Here is a 21710-nt window from a genome sequence, read left to right as displayed (position 1 = left end):
AGCAACAAAGTATTTTTAATTAATTAATTAACTTTAATTAGCATATTTTAAAAGACATAATGCTATTGCACATTTAATAGACCACAGTGTAGTATAAATATAACTTTTGGAAAACCAAAAAATTCATTGACTTGCTTTATTGCAATATTCACTTTATTGTGATGGCCTAGAACTGAAACCACAATGTCTACAAGGTGCACCTGTACCCATAAAGTGTGTAAAACCATGCCTGGCTCCCTAAGTGTCAGCCTTCAGCACATGATGGGTTTGAGGTGCCTTTGAGACATCAGCAGAATGCAAGCACCCCAGAGGAGTGGCTTGGTAGAATTGCTATTGGATCCTGGCATGACACATGGAGGGTGCTCAACAAATATTTGTTAGCAGGACAAGGTAAGGATTTTGTCTAGAGGGTAGGCTGTGAATATTAACCTGTGAATCCCCATGTGGGTGGGACCTGAAGCCTCTGGCTGAGGAGTCCCTAGGAAGGGAGAGTAGGAAGAGGGGCCTTAACTGAAGAGCTTGAGGAACCTCAGACTTGTGTCCATGGGTTCCATTTGGGACATGGGTGTCTCCCATTTCTGCTCCCATGTCTTACCTCTTAGCATCCCTCCAGCATCATTAGCTCCTTGTGGGGAGGGGGGGAGAAGGGGGCTGAAACATGACATTCTAGGGAGAATTTGACAACAGCTTGAACCTTAGAATAAGGATGCTGGCCTTTCCATAGGGTGGAAAAAGGTGGCCTTCTCCACTCGTGAATTCACAGCTGTGCAAAACAGTAGTACTGTAACCCCACTGGGGGTTTTCTCCCTAATTATTCAACCTGTGGAGGGTCAGCTGTAAACCATGCTGGCTGTCCTGTTCCTACAGCCAAAGCCCTGTTTTACTATGTCACTCAGTACTCCTTCCCTTTCCTCCTTCTGCTCTTGTTGAACTCTGTCAGGAAGGTCACCCTGCCGTGGCTCATATGTCCCCCTGGACCAGCTATCTGACAGTTTCCCTGTATGTTTGATGGTGTTATTTCTCTGTGGCCTGGAAGTTCACTCTTCATGTGCCAGGGCAGGGCACACAGCCAGAGGGGCCCACAGGAGGCTCAGCACCCCACCTACTTGAGCCTACATCAAGGCCTTCATGACTAGTGTCAAGGGCAGGCTGTGAGAATGGGCCTCCAGAACTTTCTAGTAGCTCTTCCTATGTGCTAAGCTTTAAAACTGTATTTAATAGTTTTTGTGCATTGTAAATGCCAACACCCCAGGACAGAGGCCTGCCTGCCCCACCCCAGGAACAGGGTCTGGTTCCCAGTGGAGGCTCTGGCAGAAAGCTCCAGCCTGTTTCTGTGAATTTCCCCAGATCAGTAGACAGACACCAGGCCACAGAGGATGGAGGGAGGACCAGGACAGCTTCATCCTTGAAAACCTGAGAAAAGATAACTGTCATATTAGGTTTCAGGGTTCTAAAAATTATTTTTTATTATATGCATTTTTTCCGTTGTAAAATCAATATAATCTCATCACAGAAAATTTGGGAAACAGGAAAAAAAATGCCCCAAATCCCACAATCTAAACATAGCCGCTGTTGACATTTTAGAGGTTTGTTTATAAACTTCCTATGTGTGTTTTTATTTACATAGTTTTAATCATACTGTATATATCATTTAGTATTCTATTTTTTCCTTGGTATCTAATCAGTAGCATTTCCATGTTTTTTTTTTTTTTTTTTAAGATTTTATCTATTCATGAGAGACACACACAGAGAGGCAGAGACATAGGCAGAGGGAGAAGCAGGCTCCCTGCAGGGAACCTGATACAGGACTTGATCCAGGACCCTGGGATCACACCCTGAACCAAAGGCAGACGGTCAACCACTGAGCTATGTAGGCGTCCTACATTTCCATTTTCTTAACCGATCTTTGTAACTAATATTAAAAACCATCGAATTATATTCTACCCAAGGAAATGCTGTGGTCTACTTGATCATCCCCTTTTGGATGTTCCAGTTCACACTTTTTCACTCTTTATTCTTATGACTGATTCTAAGACAAATATCTTTGTGCATCGAATTTTTCTGCATTCAGGAATGCTTCCTTTGGTTGGCATTCCAAAGTAGGATGTCCTGAATCATTTATGATCCCTTAGGTCTATCATCATTGTTTTTCCAAAGGGCACACCAGAAATGTGGAGCAAGCCTCAGGTTAGAATTGGAACTAGGAGAAACTGAGTTCCAAACAGCAAGGATCCTGTGCTCTCAGTACCCAAGAAACTGTAACAAAACTTCCCCAGGGCTAGGGTATGAGGTCAGAGGATCTAGGAAGACAAACTGGGGATGCCTGGAAATGCCTGGTGTATGTGAAAATCCGTGCCAAAGAATGTGAGCAATGAGTAGATGTGTAATTGCCCGTGTGCGGATGTTGTATACCCAGGCCTCCCCTGAGCTGCACCACCCCAGACAGCTGATTGCTCGAGTGCCATATAGCAGTGAATTGCAGTAGAAGGATAGGTGAAGGCCAGGATCCCAGGGGCAGAACATTCAAAGGAGAAGCTCTAATTACCTGGCAGGTGGCATTGAAAGTTACTAAAAGACAGAAACTGCCCCGCCCCAGTGGTTCCTGGAGGCCACCTTGCCCTACACCTCACTTAGAGCATTATATAAAAAGGGAGTTACAACACCCACTCCCTGCTTGGTTCCAGGCTGCCTGCCTCAGCCCATTTCTCCCATCTCATGCCATTCTGGATTTTATCCTTCCAACTTGCAATCTTACTGGACATTGTTTCACATTTCAATTGTGTTCAGTGGCAAGTTCCTGGTACATCTGACATTGGTTCTTTCAAACCATAAATCTGGTTCCTCCACCACCTGCTAGCAAGACTTGGGTCCCCTCTCTGCTTCTTCTTTTCGCATGCCTTCAGGACCCTGGCAGCCCCACCCCCTGGAGGGCTCCGTCCCTGTACTATCTCCTCATGCTCTTGAGTTCCATGCACCACCCAGACTCTGTTTGCATCTGTATCTTCTTCCAGCCCAGATCTCTCTGCTGGGCTCCAGGTCTCCATTCCAGCCTGGAATTCCAAATGCAACTCAGATCCAGCAGTCCAGCTTAACCCAGTATCTCCCTTTTGGGTCGCACCTGTTCCAGTCCCTTGTCCTGTGAGTGGTAGCACCAAACACCTAGATCTTATGCCAGAAATGCTACCCTCCTAGGCTTGTCCTTACTTCTTTCTTTCCATCCAATCAGTCACCAAGTAGTCCTCAAATCCATTCCTTCCATCTGACCCCTCTCTCTCCAGGGTCCTCAAATTCACCCTGATAATCATTCCTCACTGACCTGAGTCTTCCTCTTTTATTCTGTGGCTCCCAGCGTGCCCCTTCTCAAATGTTAATCTCATCAGGTCACTTCCCTATTTTAACTGGCTCCTGGAGCAAGGGATGCTACAGGGTAACATTCCAGATCCATTCATTCATTTACTCATTCAGCACATATTTACTGAGGTCTTACTATCCTACAGGCACTGTGCTAGCAGTAGGTATACCCTGAGAAAGAGACAGACATAGTGATAGAATATTCAATGAAATTCAAGGTCATCTGTAAATGACTTTTCTATACATATCCAGCTTAATCTCTCAATGCATCCCTACCTTATACCATATAGTGCTACCCATGACCTTGCAGTTCCCCAAAAGCACCTCCCGGGCTTTGATGAGTTGCTTCCCAGACTTGTATAGGCTTCCCTATCTCTTTGGATAATTATGTTCTTCCTAACTCAGTTGTGCTCTTAGTTCCTCTTGAAAGCTGTCACTAACACCTCCCCCTCCAACTCTTCCAGATTGACCTGCCCTTCCTCTATGCCTCAGCACCTGTGTTTACTCATGTAATTGTATTTACTACACAGTGTGGTGACATAATTTACTGGCCTGTATTCTTTTTCTCACACACACACACACACACACACACACACACACACTCCTTAAGTTAATTTTTATCACCCGTGCCCAACAATGTACAGCACATAGTCAGCATTTGGGAAATGAACTATATAAAAATAACACATCATTCTTGTTGAGTTAGTATCATATTTAGTGCATTTATTTATATAATTCATAGTAACTGCAAATAACTATTTTGGTCACTTTGGATGCAACATTTAATAAACCATTAAGAGAGTAGCATTAAGTTAATCTGTCCAGTGCCTACTGAGCAAATTTTTGTTAAGCACCTACTATGTGCCAGGCATCATGTTAGCACTGGGGATATGGCAGTGAAAATGTTAGACAAAATCCTTCTCCTCGTGGGGCATGTATTCTAGTGGGGAGAGGTAAATTATAAACACATAGGCAATTAGAAATCTCAGAAAGTGATAAATGCCATGAAGAAAACACAAGAATAATGGGGAAGGACATTTGTGGAGGCAACAGAGGGGTCCTCCACATTAGCAAGGCTGTTTTGGAAGGACTGTCTTTATCTCAACTTCCTCATGTGGGAGCTGGGAATCATAAAAGCAGCCCCAGCGTTAGGATGCTTGGAAGATCACATGAGAAAATAACGATGCAGCACGGACATATCATAAAAATTGTCCTTCTTGCAGGGTGTTAATTCAGGGAGAGGGATGTTCTAAATTATACCCTGAAAGCAGCAGGTGGAGAATGGGTCACAAGGCCAGAAGGGATAGTAAGGGGATCACCCAGGACGCTGTTGCATGGAAAAAGGAAGGCTTCTGATTTCATGTTCCTGGAAGCAGATCCTGCCATGTGTCCGTGTGTTTTACTTACACTCTAAAGGCAAGTTTACATACCCATCTCCTGGACATGAAGAGCTAGCTCATTTGTGTCTAATGGAATGAGTAGGAACACACCATGTTTCCTGCAGCTCACAGGAATCACACACATGTCCTGCATCAAATTCTTCCTTCACTGTCACACTGAGCATTCATTTCTGAGTGTGATTGTGTTTCTCTCTATTGTTCCTTGCCTGTCTCCCTGGGGTTTCTACCCCTATGTCTAAATGATTCCTTAGGATTTCACCAATATTTCTCCTACAGGTTCCCAGAGTTCCTAGAAGCTGCTTGGCCATTGTTGTATTTTTAATAAATGTAAAGATCTGATGAAATGAATAAATAAGAACTCATATAATTCTTAGATTAGGTAATTAGACATGCACACAGTTCTGATAAACATGATCTACCTGTTACCTGTTAATGGTGAAGTGTTTGAATGTTAACTGGGTGAGATTTTCATGCTATCATCAAATGGACTCAATAGCTGGACTGAAACATGAAAACTTAGAACAAGTCTACCTTGAGGAACACAGTAATATACATATTTGTTGATGGAGGAAGGAAAGGAGGAACTAATTCTTGAGACTTAGTGGAACAGTGGAAGTAGGAAAGAAATGTTTAGAAAATATTCCCAGTGAAGTGGCTTTAGACCATCTCTATTGAGATATTGGGTGGCTTGGCTCAAAATTCTTAGTTTGGTCCTCTCTCCATCTCTCCCTCCCACACTGCTTTTCTTCCTTCCTTTCTTCCTTTTTGTTTTAGTTATATAAAATAATACCTGTAGGCTCTCTCGATGGCACCCAGTTCTTTCCCTAGAGGTAACCTCTGTTTTTAGATTGATATGGATACTTCTGAAATTATTTCTTTATATGTCTATGCATATACTGCTGTATATAGAAAAGTATATGGTATTGTTTTGTTCTGACATAAATGTATCACATTGTGTGCATCATCCTGCAAATTGTTTAGTTTTCTCAAAGGTAATAGTATGTCTTCAAAAACTCCCCAGTGTCACTATGTATAAATCTGCTTTATTTTTTCAAACTGCTACTCAGCATCTCAACATGTCATAATTTACATGTATCTTTGTGTATTTATCATTTTTTTGTAATTACTTACTTGGTTTTATAATAACTTAGTATCCAGTAGAGCAAATCCTTCTGTGTTACTGTTCTTCTTAAGAGGGTTTTGCTGGAAAAATAAACATTGTTAAAATGTCCATACTACCCAAAACAATAATGCAATCTCTATGAAAATACCAACAGCATTTTTCACAGAACTAGAGCAAATAATCCTAAAATTCGTACAGAACCACAAATGACTCTGAATAGCCAAAGCAATCTTGAAAAAGAAAAAACAAAGCTGGAGGTATCACAATTCCAGATTTCAATTTATATTACAACGTTGTTGTAATCAAAACAGTATTATACTGACACAAAAACAGACACATAGATCGATGGAACAGAATAGGAAGCCCAGAAATAAATCCACGATTACATGGTCAATTAATCTCTGACAAAGGAGGCAAGAAAATGCAATGGGGAAAAAGACAGTTGTGAAAATTGACCAGCTCCTTGCAAAAACTGAAACTGGACCACTTTCTTACACCATACACAAACTCAATATAGATTAAGGACCTAGATGTGAGGCCTGAAACCATAAAAATCCTAGAAAAGAACACAGGCAGTAATGTTTCTGACATCAGCCATGATATTTTTCTAGATACATCTCCTGAGGCAAGGTAAAAATAAACTATTTGGACTATATCAAAATAAAAAGCTCTGTATAGCAAAGGAAATGACCAACACAACTGAAAGACAACCTACTGAATGGGAGAAGATATTTGCAGATGAAAAAGGATTGATATCCAAAATATATAAAGAACTTACACCACTCAACACACACACACACACACACACACACACACACACACACAAACCGCAATTAAAGAAAAAGGTAGCAGATGTGAAGAGACATGTCTCCAAAGAAGACATACAGGTGGCCAACAGACACATAAAAAGATGCTCCACATCACCCATCATTAGGAAAATGCAAATCAAAACCATAATGAGGTATCACTTCACACCTGTCAGAATGACTAAGATCAAAAACACAAGAAACAACAAGTGTTGATGAGGGATATGAAGAAAAAGGAACTCTCATGCACTGTTGGTGGTAATGCAAACTGGTGCAGCCTCTGTGGAAGATGGTGTGGAGGTTCCTCAAAAAATTAAAAATAGAACTACTCCATGGCCCAGTAATCACACTACTGGGTATTTACTCAAAGAATATGAAAATGCTAATTTGAAAAGATATATACACCCCTATGTTTATTGCATATTATTTACCATAGCCAAAGTATGGAAACTGCCCATGTGTCTAACTATGGGTGAATGGATAAAGAAGATATGGAATATATATGTATATACAGTAGAAAATTATTAATTTAAAAAAATGAAATCTTGCCATTTGCAACATGGATGGATCTAGAGAGTATAATGATAAGTGAAAAAAATCGGAGAAAAACAAATACCATTTGATTTCACTCACATATGGAATTTAATAAACAAATGAGCAAAGGAAAGAAAAGAGACAAACCAAAAACAGACTCTTAACTATGGAGAACAAACTGATGGTTACCAGATGGGAGGTGGCTGGGGGATGGGTGAAATAGGTGAAGGGGATTGAAAGTACACTTATCTTGATGAGCACTAGGTAATGTGCAGAATTGTGGAGTCACAATATTGTATACCTGAAACTAATATAACACCTTACGTTGACTACACTGGAACTAAATTTTTTTAATTTAATTTAATTTAAAAAGAATGCTTTGCTATTCTTGGTCCTTTCCATTTCTATATCTGTAGGTTCATTTGGATCTTTTACACATATTATGATATCATCTATGAATCATGAGAGTTATATTTTTCTTTCCAATTTATATATCTTTTATTTCCATGTCTTTTTCTTTTTCTTCATTGGCTAGGAGCTCCAGTACAATGTTGAGTAGGAATATATGTGGACATTTTTGTCTTATTCACAGTTTCAAAGGGAAATCTTTCAACATTTAACCAATAAGTATGGTGTTTGCTATAGTTTTGTTTTCTAGATAAATTTCATCTAATCAAAGAAGTTCTCTTCCATTCACAATTTTCTAAGAATATTTTTGTATAGATGGCAACATTTTATTAAGTTTTTTATTATAATTCCAGTATAGTTACCATATAGCATTATATTAGTTTCTGGTGTACAATATAGTGATTCAGCATTTCTGTACATTACTCCATGCTCATCATGGTATGTGTACTCTTTAAATGGATGACAAAATTTATCAAAAGATTTTTCTGCATCTCTGGGATAATCATAGTTTTATTTGTTCACGTGGTAACTTACATTGATTTATTTCCAAATATTGTTCTCGGAGTAATTTAATTTGGTCAAGAAATTCTCTTTTATATAATGCTGAATTTGGTTGTCCAGTTTTGGGATTTTTGCTCGTAGGTTCTGAAATATTATTGACTTGAATTTTCCTTCCTCCTAATGTCCTTGTTAGATTTTAGTATCAAGGTTATGCTTTCCTCATACAACAAGTTTTGGATTATTTTTCCTTTTCCTATTTTCCAAGACCATTTGTGTAACATCAGTGTGGCTCTCTGAATACTTGTGTGAATTCATCATTGAAAACTTCAGACTAGTGTTTTCTTTGAGAAGAGGTTTTAAATAATAATTCAATTTCTCTAAAAGTTATTCAGGTAATATGTTTTTCTTGAGTCCAAACTGACGTGGAAATTTTCTAGAAAGTTCCCATTTTGTTTTTGACACAAAGTTGTCTCAAAATCTCCTTTAAAAAAAAAAAAATCCCCTCTTTCCTTTTCGATGCCTAGGGGATCTACAGCCATGTCCCTCATTTAATTTCTGACTCTGTGGTCTACTTTAAATATAATCAAGCCTGGATGTTTCCTGTCACACAAACACCATTTCTTTTGTTGTTCCTCTCATCTGGAAAGCCAGACTTCACTTCTCTGCCTTTCCAAATGATGCTCATCGATTAAGGCTCCATGCAAATTTCAGAGTCTTCATGTAGAATTTGATGACTATCTCATCCTGCACTGATTTCTTCCTTCTCTGGATATATATATATATATATATATATATATATTTTTTTTTTTTTTTTACCTCGAAACTCTAATTTTTATCTCAAATTCGTTCCTAATCATACACCTTTTCTGTTTTATTGTTTTGTGCCCTCTAATCAAACTGTCTGTTCTGAAGTTCAGAATAAAGACATTTTAAAATTTCCCATAGCACTCAGATGGTGATAATTATACAAAAGGGCTCAGCTTAAACAAAATATTTATTGAGAGATTAATCCTATGGTCCTATAAACTCAATATTACACAAATGTTGCAAAAAGAATTTAATAAAAACTTTTATTGAGAAAACAGCAAAATAACATACTAATGATAGGAAAAATAAAAGCACAACTGAAACTGTTTGTATGCCAACTCTTGTATAATAAAAGAGGAGCATCACTCTTCTGTAGCAGCCTCCCCAGTCGTCTCTATTGTTATAAAAATTAAAGTCTGAACTTAATGAACTTGCATAAGGTAAAAGTTAAATGACTAAGTTATAATTCATTTAAAAAATGTAGAGAAGCAAATAACCAAAAATAAAACTAAAATAGGGAAGAAACCTACTTCTAGCTGGAACTAAGAAAAGCCTCAACCTTTTATTACAATCTCTGATTAATATTATCCAGATATGATACAATGTGGATTAAATGGAAATTTAATGTGTCCAATTCCACAGGACATAACCCTAGTGCAATGGGACAAGTAAACCTGTTTGGAGAGCTATCAGAGAAGGAGAAACAGGAAGACATTGGGAATATTAGAGAGAACAGGAGAAAACTAAAAGAAGTTCTAGTTTCATGCTTGTCTTAGTCTGTTCAGACTGCTGTAACAAAAATACCATACACTGGGTAGCTTACAAACAACAGGAGTGGTGTGCCTGAGTGGCTCAGTTGGTTAAGCATCTGCCTTTGGCTCGGGTCATGATCCCAGAGTCCTGAGATCAAGCCCCACACTAGGCTCCTTGCTCATCAGGGAAACTGCTTCTCCCTTTCCCTCTGCCCCTTGCCCCCACCCCTAACTTGTGCATTCTCTCTGTCTCTCTCTCAAATAAATGAATAAAATCTTAAAAAAAAAAAAAACAGGAATTATTTCTCACAATTCTTGGGAAGTCCAAGATCAAAGTGCCAAAGGGTACAAAATTTCAGTTATAAGATATAACTACTATAACTACTATATATTAGATCTCTTTAGCCAACATCTCCCATTTTTCCCACTTCTTAGCTCCTGTCAACCACTATTCTATTCTCTGTGAATATGACTTTTTAAAAATTCCACATATAAGTGAGATCATCCAGTATTTGTACTTCTGTGTCTGGTTTATTTCACTTAGCAGAGTGTCCTCCAGTTCCATCTGTGTTATCACAAAGATGAAGATGAAAGTTCTGCACACTTCCAAACAAAAACAAAAGACTACTTATTGACAACTAAAATTAAATTCTCATCTGCAGTTTTCAAATGTGGAAAGAGTGAAACAACACTGATGGAATTCTAGAATTCTGTTTCCAGCCAAACTAGGATTCATGTATGATCATAAAAAGAACGGGCTTGGACATACAACGGTTCAAGTTATACACCACCCCATATTCATTTTGAAGAAGTTGTCTAATCCAGTGAAAAGTGATCAGAATAAAGATGACAAGAAAGGGAAGATTTTGTATATGCTAAATTTAATAGATAATATTTGTCAAGTACTTAATATGGGTCAAGCACGATAATCAAAGGAAGAGATTTTTGGAATGCAGGAAAATAGAGCCATTACATTCCCTTACCATTTCTGAGAAAATTACTTGATACTATACCAAATAATAAAGAAGAATCCAAATAAAGACATCCAAGGGAAAAAAAAAAGCATGCTGTGTAATAACAATAAGAGCCAAATTTTATTAAAAGGCGTACACTGATTCCAGTACTATTCTAAACAATTTTACATAGAACATCTCATTTAATTTTCCCAATATCACCACAGGTATGAAATATTATCCCCATTTTACAGTTAAAGAAATCAAAATATAAGAATAATTTACCCAAGGTTGTACAGTCAGAAGGGTGGCAAAGCTGATCTTTCAACCCATGAGACTGACTACACAGCCACTGTTCTTACCCATCTTTTTAATTTTGATGGTAAACAATAAAACCATCTATTCAATTATTCTAGGTGCTAAAGACACAGGAGTAAATAAAACGAAGTACTTATCTTTATCATATCTGCATTCTTGTGAGTACAAAGTCCAAACATGTATGTACTATGAAGAAAAACAATGTACAGTAAAGAGTGAATGGAAGAAACTGCTATTATTGATGGTGGTGGTGGTCAGAGAGAGAATCTCTGAAGAGACATCAGAGTAAAGACCAAATGAAGTAAGGAAGGCTGCCATGAAGCTGTGGAGCAAGTGTTCCAAGCACCAAAAAGGCTAAAAGTCTTGGAAAACTCAAGAAACAGTAGGAGGCAAGTGTGGCTGGAGTCAAGTGAATGGGAGGAGAACAGTGAGAGGTAGAAGGGCAGAGGTACCAAGAAATCAGATCACCTAAGGTCTATCGACCATTGGAAGGACCTTGAATTATATTCTAGTATGATGAGAAACAATAGGGAAAATCACCCTTTGGCTTAAAGATAAGATTGTAGGAAGGCAAAAGGGAAAGAATCAAGACAGTTAATCTATTGTGGTATGGGGCACCTGGGTAGAGAGTTGGGTAAGTGTCCAACTCTTGGTTTTGGCTCTGGTCCTGATCTCAGGGTCATAGGATCAAGCCCATCGAGCCCAAATAAAATCTTAAAAAAAAAAAGAGTGAAGTACTGATTTAAGCTACAACGTGGATGAACCTTAAAATCATCAAGCTAAACAAAAGAGATCAGACATTAAAGGTCACGGATTGTTTGATTCCATTAGTATGAAATGTCCAGAATATGCAGATCTGTAAAGATAGAAGGTACATTTCTATGTACATTGTGGTTGCTGGGGCTCGGGGTAGGGGGAGGAGAAATGGGGCACAATTGTTAATGGATATGGAGGTTCTTTTGTGGTGATGGTTGTATGACTTTATGAACATACTAAAAAAAACCATACATTGTACACTTTAAAAAGAAGTTGAATTTTATAGTTTGTAAGTTATATCTCAATTTTTAAAATATAAAAGTAAGTTCTTAAAAAAGAGATGGAAGAAAAAATACATTCCATTAGACATCCTTAAATTTTTAACAAACCTATTTTAGCCTACATTTGTCTATCAACATCAAGAATGAAATGGCACTTATAACTCCCTTTCCTTTCTATTATCTCCACAACCTGATAAATTTACATTACTCTTACTCTCCCTTCTCAACTCTATACATCCTGGATTTTGTTGTTGATGATGATAATGGAAATAATATAATTATTACTTGTTGAGAACTAAGTGCCAGGTACCATGTTTGCTTTATATGCATTGTCTCATGTTTCCCAAGTTCTTGACTACTACTTCAGACTACCTCTGAGACTTTTTAGGGATTTTTTTTAACATCCTTTTTCATTTTAAGTCTTCTTTAACTTTGAAATTAAGTGGTATAACTACACTATCAAAATTTTTTTTTGGTATTGGTTTCTTTTCTTTTTTTAAGATAGATTTATTTATTTATTTATTTATTTATTTATTTATTTATTTATTTATTTATTTATGAGAGACACAAAGAGAGAGAGGCAGAGACATAGGTAGAGGGATAACAGGCTCCCCCTGGGGAGCCTGCTGGGGGGCTTGGTTCCAGGACCCCAGGATCACGACCTGAGCCAAAGGCAGATGCTCAACCCCTGAGCCACCTAGGTGCCCCAATAGCAGAGTAATATTCCATTATATGTATATACCACATTTTGTTTATAAGTTCGTCAACTGATAGATACTGAGGATGTTTTCAGTTTCTGGATACTATGAATAATGCTACTATGAACATTCATGTACAAGGTTTTACGTGAACATATGTTATCATTTCTTGGGTATGTACCTGGGAGGGAAATTTCTGGGTCATACAGGAACTCTGTGTTTAACTTTTTGAGGAACTGTCAAAACACTCTTCTAGAGCAACTGTACAACTTTATATTCTAATCGGTAATGTATGAGGAGTCAGTTTTTCCACATCCCTGTCAACACTTCTTATTGTCTGTCTTGGGTTATAATCATTCTAGTGGGTGTAAAGTAGTATTTTGTTGTGGTTTTGATTTGAATTTCCCTAATAACTTATGATATTGAGCATATTTTCATGTGCCTGTTAGCTATTGGCATATCTTCACTGGAAAAATATCTATTCAATTCTTCGACATTTTTAAATTGGGTTATCTGTCTTTTTATTGTTGAAGTGCAATGGTTCTTTATCTATTCCGGATACTTTATCAAATAAATCACCTACAAATATTTTTTCCCAATCTGTTGCTCTTTTCACTTTTTTGATAGTGTACAGATGATGGTCCCCAACTTACAATGGTTTGATTTTGTAAAGATGATATGAAAGCAATATGCATCCAATAGAAACTATACTTCAGATTTCTAATTTTGATCTTTTCATGGGCTAGCAATATGCAGTATGATATTCTTTCACACCTGTGTTTTCTCCCAAGAGTTTTATAGTTTTAGTTCTTACATTTAGGTCTTTGATCCATTTTGAATTAAATTTTAAATGTGATATGAGGTAGGGGGTCCACTTTCATCTTTTACAAATGTGGATATCCCAGTTCTTCCAGCTTCATTTGTTGAAAAGATTACTATTCCCCATTAAATTGTCTACACAGTCTTGTTGAAAATAAGTGTATGTTCATAAATGCATGAGTTTATCCTGAGATTCTCAATCCTGTTCCATTGCCTATGTCTATCCTTATGCCAGCACTACACAATCTTGATTACACAGCTTAGGTTTTCAAATTAGGAAATGTTAATCCTCAAACTTTTTACCTTTTTTTTTTTTCTAAATTTTTTTGGCTATTACTGATCCCTTGCATTTCTATATGAGTTTTAGGATCAACTTGTCAACTTCTGCAAAGAGCAGCAGCTGGAATTTTGATAGGGATTGTATTGAACCTGAAAATCAATTTAAGCAGTATTGCTTTTCTTTGATCCGCAACATAGATGTCTTCTCATTTGAGTAGGTCTTCTTTAGTTTCTTCCATCAATCTTTTAGAGTTTTCAGTGTGCAAGCCTTTGCTTTTTTGTTGTTGTTGTTGTTGTCAAATTTATTCCTAAGTATTTTATGAATGCTAGTGTAATATGGAATTATTTTCTTTTTAAATATTTGATTTATTTGAGGTGGGGAGAGAGTACACACATGCACATGTGGGGTGGAGGGTTGCAGAGGGAGAAAGACAAGTAGACCCCCTGAGCAGGGAGCCAACACAGGTGATCCCAGGACCCTAAGACGGTGACCTGAGCCAAAGTAAGACAATTAACTAACTCAGCCACCCAGGTGCCCCAGAATTATTTTCTTAATTTCATTTTTGGATTGTTCATTGCTAATGTATAGAAATATAAGTGATTTTTATATATTGATCTTTTATTTTTTGTGAATTCCTTAAGATTTTATATATACAAGACTTTTTTTTCCACTTAGTTCTTTAATCATGCCTCCTTTTAATTACATCTTTTAAATATATTTAACATAGCTAATTTACTTTGTATAATAAGTTCATTTTTTGTGTCTCCTCAGACTATTTCTCGTGACTTTTTTTCTTGTGTATGTGACCTACTTTCTTGTTTCTTTGAATGTCTCATAACTTTTTATTGAAGATTGGACATTTAGAATAATATAATGTAGCAACTCTGGAAATCAGAGCTCATCCCAGGTTTGTAGTTTGTTTTGCATTTGTTTGTTTATTGGATTTTCTGCACTAATTCTGTAAAGTGTATATTCTTTACTGTATGAGGCCACTGAAGTTCTGATCGATTAACCTAGTGGTCAGTTAATGATTCCACAGAGACGATTCTTTAGATGATTGGAACCAATAAGGCTCCCAGTAGCTGCCAAGAAGTTCTGTGTGTTTTAGGAGACATCCAACATTTAGCCAAACACCTTACAGCTCCATCTTAGCCAGTGGGGAGAACTAAGGACTTCTCAGGTCTTTCCTAAACACACATACCACCCTGCACAGGCACATACTCCTACATATTTGCATGGCCTTCTGCATTACCAGGGATGTGTTGGAGATTTCAAAGCCCCCATATGGACATCCATTCTTCAGCTTTTCCTTTAAGTCTTTGGGTTAGCCTATTGTTTGTCCCAACTGTTATCTGCCACCTGAAGCAGCCGTGATGTTCAATAATTGCCTCTGATTCTTTTCAACACACACCCCTGGGGAAAAGGCTGTTTGTTCTAGATGAGTTCTGAGTCAGATCAAATAAAGACAGCCTTGCAAATGGGGTCTTCCAAGGAACCATCAGACAGGTCAAATAATGACAATTCTCTGAGAATGGGGCTTTGAAGGGGCTCCAACCCCATTCTGCAACCCCCACTCCCCAGTAGCTCCCAGGCTGCTAGTTTTCACTGTGACTGCCTACAGGCTCTTGGATTTCCAGGCTGCTGCAGCGACAGGGAGGAGATATGGGAACATGGCAAGTTAAAGTGACACAAAGCTCATTGTTCTTACCAAGATTCAGCTGTTTTTCTTGAATAAATGCTCCCCAGATTGCTGCAAGGCTTTGGTTAATTTCCAGAGTTCTGAAAAAGTCGATTCTGAGATTATTTGCCAATGTTCTTATTGCTTTTATGGAAGAGAGAATTTTTAGAGGTCCTTCGCCATTTTTGCTAATGTCCTAGAATTTGACTTTGATGGAGATTTTCAAACCTCCAGAAGTGTGTCTGTTACATGTGATTATTGAACCCTTGAAATGTGGCTAATACAAATTGAGATGTACTATACATGTAAAATACATATTCAAAGGCAATACAACAAAACTTTTAATATTTTCTTCATAATTTTTACTTTGAACATATATTGATATGATAATATTTTGACTAGTTTAGATGAAATAATATATATTACTAAAATTAATTTCACTTTTTTACCCTTTTTAATGTGTATGGTAGTCAGAATCCTAAGACGATCCCAGATGTCATGGCCTCTGCGACAGCTAGAAAATTTTAAATTACATCTGTGGTTCTCATTATATTTCAACTGGACAGTGTTTGTCTAGAAAGAAAAAAAAAAATTTAAACATATTAATCTAGTAAAATAAAACAAAGTATATAAAAAATTAGAAGGAAACAGTAAGAAAGAATAATAAACAGAAAATATAACACATGGCTCCCGATTGTTATTGTTGGGAGCCTAGGTAGTTCAGTCTTCTGCCTTTGGCTCAGGTCATGATCCCAGGGCTCTGTTCAGGGGAGAATTTACTTCTCCCTCTCCCTTTGCTCCTCCATACCACTTGTGTGAGCTTGCTCTCTCTCTCTTATAAATAAATAAATAAATAAATAAATAAATAAATAAATAAAAAACATGATTAAATGGAATGAGACTAAACCTAGTTGTTTGTTAGATTCTAACAGAATACTCTGCAGATATTGGGAAGATGGATCACTGTCCCTGGGAGCACTCATCTGGGAGGGAGGTTTGAAGGCTAGAGTTTTAATGGGAAACGCCCTCGGGTACAACACCTGTGCAGGAGTGAAAGCAGGAGGAAAGGACAGTTAAATTGAGATGTGTTTGGAAAAAGGGTCCCAGCTAATCCCACATGCAACTCTGGAGCTGGAGAGGCTTTTCAGAGGGAAGGCTGAGCCTCTGTGCCCAGCACTGATGGGCCCCTGGATGGGAGCTGCCCCCTGGGAGAAAGCATGACTTTGAACAAGGGGAAACCCTATGGAAGGACTTAGCTGTGATCAGTCAACTTCCTGACAGCTGGGGAAATAAGTGCCTTGACTCTGAAGCAGGATCTGGGGAACATATTGTTCCATCCACTAGAGAAGTTGTGATCATCTGTGATATAGGATTCAAATCTCTGAATTAGAATTGCTTTCTCAATTTTGCCTCCCACATTTCCCAAGATTCTACAAATAGACAACAACTCCAGGTAGTTCTGACATTAGAGAAAATGATCCCACCTCCATTGAATTCCTACTGTGCCAGATGGCACCTGCCTCATTGTATAAACTTCATCTTTTTTTAGGCCACATGTCTGCTTATTTCATCTGGCTGAATTATCCCAGTGACTTTTTTCGTACCAAAAAAAAAGAAAAACAAGAAAAAAGCAGCAGACATAAATTCACGTCTTTGCATCACGAGGATAGAGTGTCTTCTCCAAATTTGGTTTTCTCAATCACCTAAACAAAGATATTGGTTAGGGCCTCTTTTCATCCTGAAAGAACCATGGAGAGTTTTCCAGGCAAGGGGAGGCATGGCATCTGTCACCACCTATGTGGGCAGGGATTTATTTTAATTGCCCCATAAGCTGAAGTGACAGGTATTGAACAGTCAAGGTAATAACAGGCATCTACCAATAAGAATGGACACAGGTCCTTGGGGGAGGTTCTGAAGTGTCCAGCTAGTGGTTATTTGACAACCGGCATGAAAGCAGTTCACTATTTTAACAGACTGAGATGTACCTCCCAAATAGTGACCCTGGCTGCAGGTGCAAATGCAGACACATGGAGGGAGGGCAGGTCATGGAGCTTACTGGCTGAATCAATGGCTCCAAATCCAAACTGACCTAATGATTCTTCTCACTCAATCTCTGGAACACGTCAGGTGGATATGAAAGCACACAGCAAAATCATTCAACTATGACTCGCCCACTTCCTTCCCATGATCCAATCTGACTCACCAGCATCTGTAGGTTTATCACAGCACTCTGCTTCAGCAAAGATAGAGGTGCACAAAATAAGGGACAAACAGCACCCCCTTGATTGAAAGTCCGTGTGTTCGCTGTTGTCTCCAAAACACCAGGAGTGGGAGGCAGGAAGAGGAGGGTGGGTTTTTTATTACACTTTAAAATGCCACCGGACTTGTGGTAAATTGAAACATTGTTTTAAGGAATTGTAGGTATTTCCAGGCAGGAGAAATATGAGATCAGTTTGATCACGGTAATGTTGACTTTAATTTTAACTAGTGTTCCTTGGGCAGAAATCTAAAACTATTGTAGACAAATGGATGTTCTAAAACACCTAACCGTGGGCAGAGCACTAAAGGTTTAGGACGTGCTGTTGCTCTTTATTTCAATACAAATAGGAATAAAAAATTGCACAAACTGCCTCTTTGCATCTTATATGACCTTGGCCATTAGGACCCCTTTACAGACTAAATCAGGCCATGAACATCTTCAAGGCCTAAATCTCCCTACCAGATACAACCTCCCCATGGGCATCATGCTCCTCTCTGAATAACAAATTTTTCATCTGGTATCTGCCTTCTGACTAGGTAACCAACTCCCCTCCCTGAGTACTAATCTCCTCCCTGGGTACCACCTGCCTCTCTGGGTTCTAATTTCCTTACTGGGTGCCATTTTCTGCCAAAGACAAGTCCAGATAGTCTCAGAGTTAGGATGATTCAACTTAAGGAGTTTTTTGACTTTATGATGGTGCAAAAGCAAAATGCATTCTGTAGAAACTATACTTTGAATTTTGAATTTTGCTCTTTTTCCAGACTAAGAATATGTGGGCCCATTCTCTCTCATGATGCTAGCCCATAGCAGCTGCCACTCCCAGTTAAGCCACATGATCACAATCACAAGGGTTAACAACTGACACACTAACAACTAATTTTTCACTTTGAGTACAAATAGTCAAAAATTGCATGAAATAGCTAACACTTTATTATAAAATTGGCTTTGTATTGATGGCTTTGCCAACTGTGAGCTAATGTAAGTGTTCTGAGTGTAAGCTGGCTGGGCTAAGCTAGGATGTTTGGTAGATCAGGTGTATTAAATGCATTTTTGACTTTGGATATTTTCAACTTACAATGTGTTTATCAGGATGAAACTTCATTGTAAGTCAAGGAAAATCTGCCTAAAAGAGTCTTCCCTCCCAACCAAGAACAATAATCACCCAGGGGTATATGGCCTCAACAGTCAACCAAACATTGTCATTCCCAAGATCTCCTCTGCCCCTCACCACCACCCTGGGAGGAGGTGAGAGTGACATTCTCTGGTTTACAGGTGAGGACAAGAAGACTCAGCAAGAGTAAATGACTCCATTCAACCTGAAGAGGACAGGCATGTGCTTACACCCCACAAGTGCTTGCACATTTCAGAACCACAGGATGCGGGTTCTTAGGATGCCAACTTGGAAGGAGACAGGAGAATGTAGGCAGCTAGAAGGAGTCACTCAACTGTTTCCCTACCTAACATCCAGGTAGGGTGAAAAGGTAAAGACAAGAGGTAGGTATAGGTCGAGCACGTATTAATATGCCTGGCACAACAAATGGCTGATGTTGTTATGAATCCAATACAGAAGATGCTCTGGGTAGAAAGTCTCATCAAAACCCTGTGTAGCACTTTCCATGCCAAGGTGAGTTTACTGAGTGGTTCCACCTCTTCCTTGGCATTAAGCCTGGTAGCCTGTCCAAATACCTTCCTTTGCAAGGCTATGTACCTACCACACCTCCCATGGAGGATTTACTTCTGTGCAAACTCATGCCCATATCACATGCTGGGCTCACATTCCAAAGCTATTACAACTGCAGGGCAGGGAGAGGACTTATACCACCATATAAAAGAGGATTCCCAGGCCAACATCTAGCTGAACCTGGCATCATAACCAGTCACTGCTAAAGGACCATCTCCAAGCTCCAGGACTAACATTTAGGATGGGTCCACCCCACTGATGTTATACAAGACTCTTCTTGGCCCCTAAAAGGTCATAAATAATAGCCAGGGTCTTGAATTCCCAACAATCTCAGTACAGCTAGCAGACCAAGATGTATACAGATATAAACTCATTGGTTCTGAAGGTGTGCTAGAACACAACATGGGCTCACATGGAAGGTGTGTATGTGGAAGTTTATGTGCTATACAAATATCACTACATGGTATCATAAATGGAAAGAAATGAGAGAAGTATTTTAGCAAGCTGATGAACCATTTTTTAAAGATCCATAATCTGAACAAATGTGAAGATTGTGGGAGGATAAACCAGCTGACCCCCAAATTCCAGATCCTCTTTCAAGTGTCAAAAGTTGGCTCACCAAGATCACATCTGGAAACAACCACCTCTTTGTTCTCAAGCTTAACCTCAGAAGGCTTCTGGAATCTAGAAGGATCAGGGTTGGCAGTGGCCCTGGCACATTTTCCTTAGGTGAAGAAAACAAAGAAAAAAAATAACAAAACAGCCCCCTATCCCCAGATAAAACCCAGAAACAGATCCAGCAGTTTTTCCCTCTCCTTCCCTGATCCCCTTCCTTTGAGTGTTTTATCAACTACTGTAGTGGGCGGTATCTGGGCTACCGGTGTTTTTCTACTTACAGGAGTAAGAAAATTCCATTAACTGAAGAATAATATGGTTGACTGCCCCAATGGGAAAGGCATTCAGCATACTGCGTTCTTGTTTCCTGTGTCCCTCTCAGGACCCTGAGGTCTAGACTTGCTGGCTCCTGCTCCCCAGGTTGTCCAGGCCTCTGGGGTTGTGACTCCCACCCACAGAGAAAGTACAGTGCGTGCTAATGGGGAGCACAGGAACAGAGGGAAGAGAAAAGTTAGGATGGGGGCAATTAGGCAGGTGAACTATTTCCTTTTCAAGAAAAGAAAATAAAGAAAAAATACAGGCACAAATCTACATTAGAGCTCATGTTGAGGGCTCTGGAAATACAACTGAGGTCTGGAACCATCCTGAAAGGACTCAGAAATCGCACCCACCAATAAGCTGGGGTGAAAGATTTTGGGGTGAATGACTTTAGCTTTCTTCTTCGTTTTAAGGGTATCAGGTCTCATTCTTCATTGGTGTAAAATGGTACAATCACTTGAGAAAACTGGAAGTTTCTTATAAAGTTAAACAGGCAGCTACTCTATGCCCCAGCAATTCCATTCCTAGGTATATTTAACCAAGATAAATAAGACATACATCCACACAAAGACTTACATAAGAATGTTCCTAGCAGCTTTATTTAAAATAGTCCCAAGCAACAACACCCCAAATTCATCAAGAGATGAATGAATAAACAAATTGTGGTATATCCACACACTGGAATTATATAAGTTTCCTTGTGTCACTATAACAAATTACCACAAACGTGGTGGCTTAAAACAGCACGAATTATCATTGTACAGTTCTGGAGAGCAGAAATCTGTATTGAATCTTTCTGGGCTAAAGTCAAGCTGTGGGCAGCACTGGCTCCTCCAGGAGAGAATCTGTGTCCTTGCCTTTCCCAGCCTCTAATGGCCTCCTATATTCCTTGGCTCGTGGCCCCTTCAAAGTGCACCACCTTGATCTGTGCTTCTGTAGTCATATTGCCTTCCCCTCTCAGGAGGTAATTCTCCCTCTTTTTCCTCTTCCTGTGATTAGGTGTAGGACCTACTTGAATCATCCAAGCTAATCTTCCCATCTCAAGATTCCTTAGCTTAATCACACCTGCAAAGTCTCTTCTGTAACATAAAATAAGATTCATGGGTTTTGGGGATATGTTTGAGGCCATTACTCAGTCTATCACAGGACTATACCACCTAGAAACAAAAAAGGATGAGCTGCTGATACAACATGGATGGATCTTGAAAGCTGTTTGTTGAATGAAAGAAACAAGACAAAAAAAAAAAAAGAAAGAAAGAAAGAAAAAGAATAGAAAAGAAAGAGAACATCTGTATGATTCTATTTTATGAAGTTCTAGAACAGGCTAGCCATGTTGATAGAAATCATAAAAGTGGTTGCTGGGAAGCAAGG

General features: G+C 38.8%; 1 long non-coding RNA gene across 2 annotated transcripts in view; it reads right to left on the bottom strand.

Moving 5' to 3' along the window:
- Positions 1–128: 128 nt before the first annotated feature.
- LOC140621599 (uncharacterized) overlaps positions 129–21710 on the bottom strand; it is a 30244-nt gene continuing 8662 nt past the window's right edge. Inside the window, exons 4-6 of one of the 2 annotated variants that reach the window (XR_012021344.1) lie at positions 15915–16038; positions 5883–5954; positions 129–1413 (exon numbers count right to left, since the gene is read on the bottom strand). This is a non-coding gene — a long non-coding RNA (uncharacterized lncRNA). The remainder of the gene's footprint in view (positions 1414–5882; positions 5955–15914; positions 16039–21710) is intronic. The other variant, XR_012021343.1, reaches the window with a different exon arrangement.

Source organism: Canis lupus, chromosome 30, assembly GCF_048164855.1.
Source record: "Canis lupus baileyi chromosome 30, mCanLup2.hap1, whole genome shotgun sequence".
Taxonomy (NCBI): Eukaryota; Metazoa; Chordata; class Mammalia; order Carnivora; family Canidae; genus Canis; species Canis lupus.
This window is presented reverse-complemented; position numbering and strand designations above follow the sequence as displayed.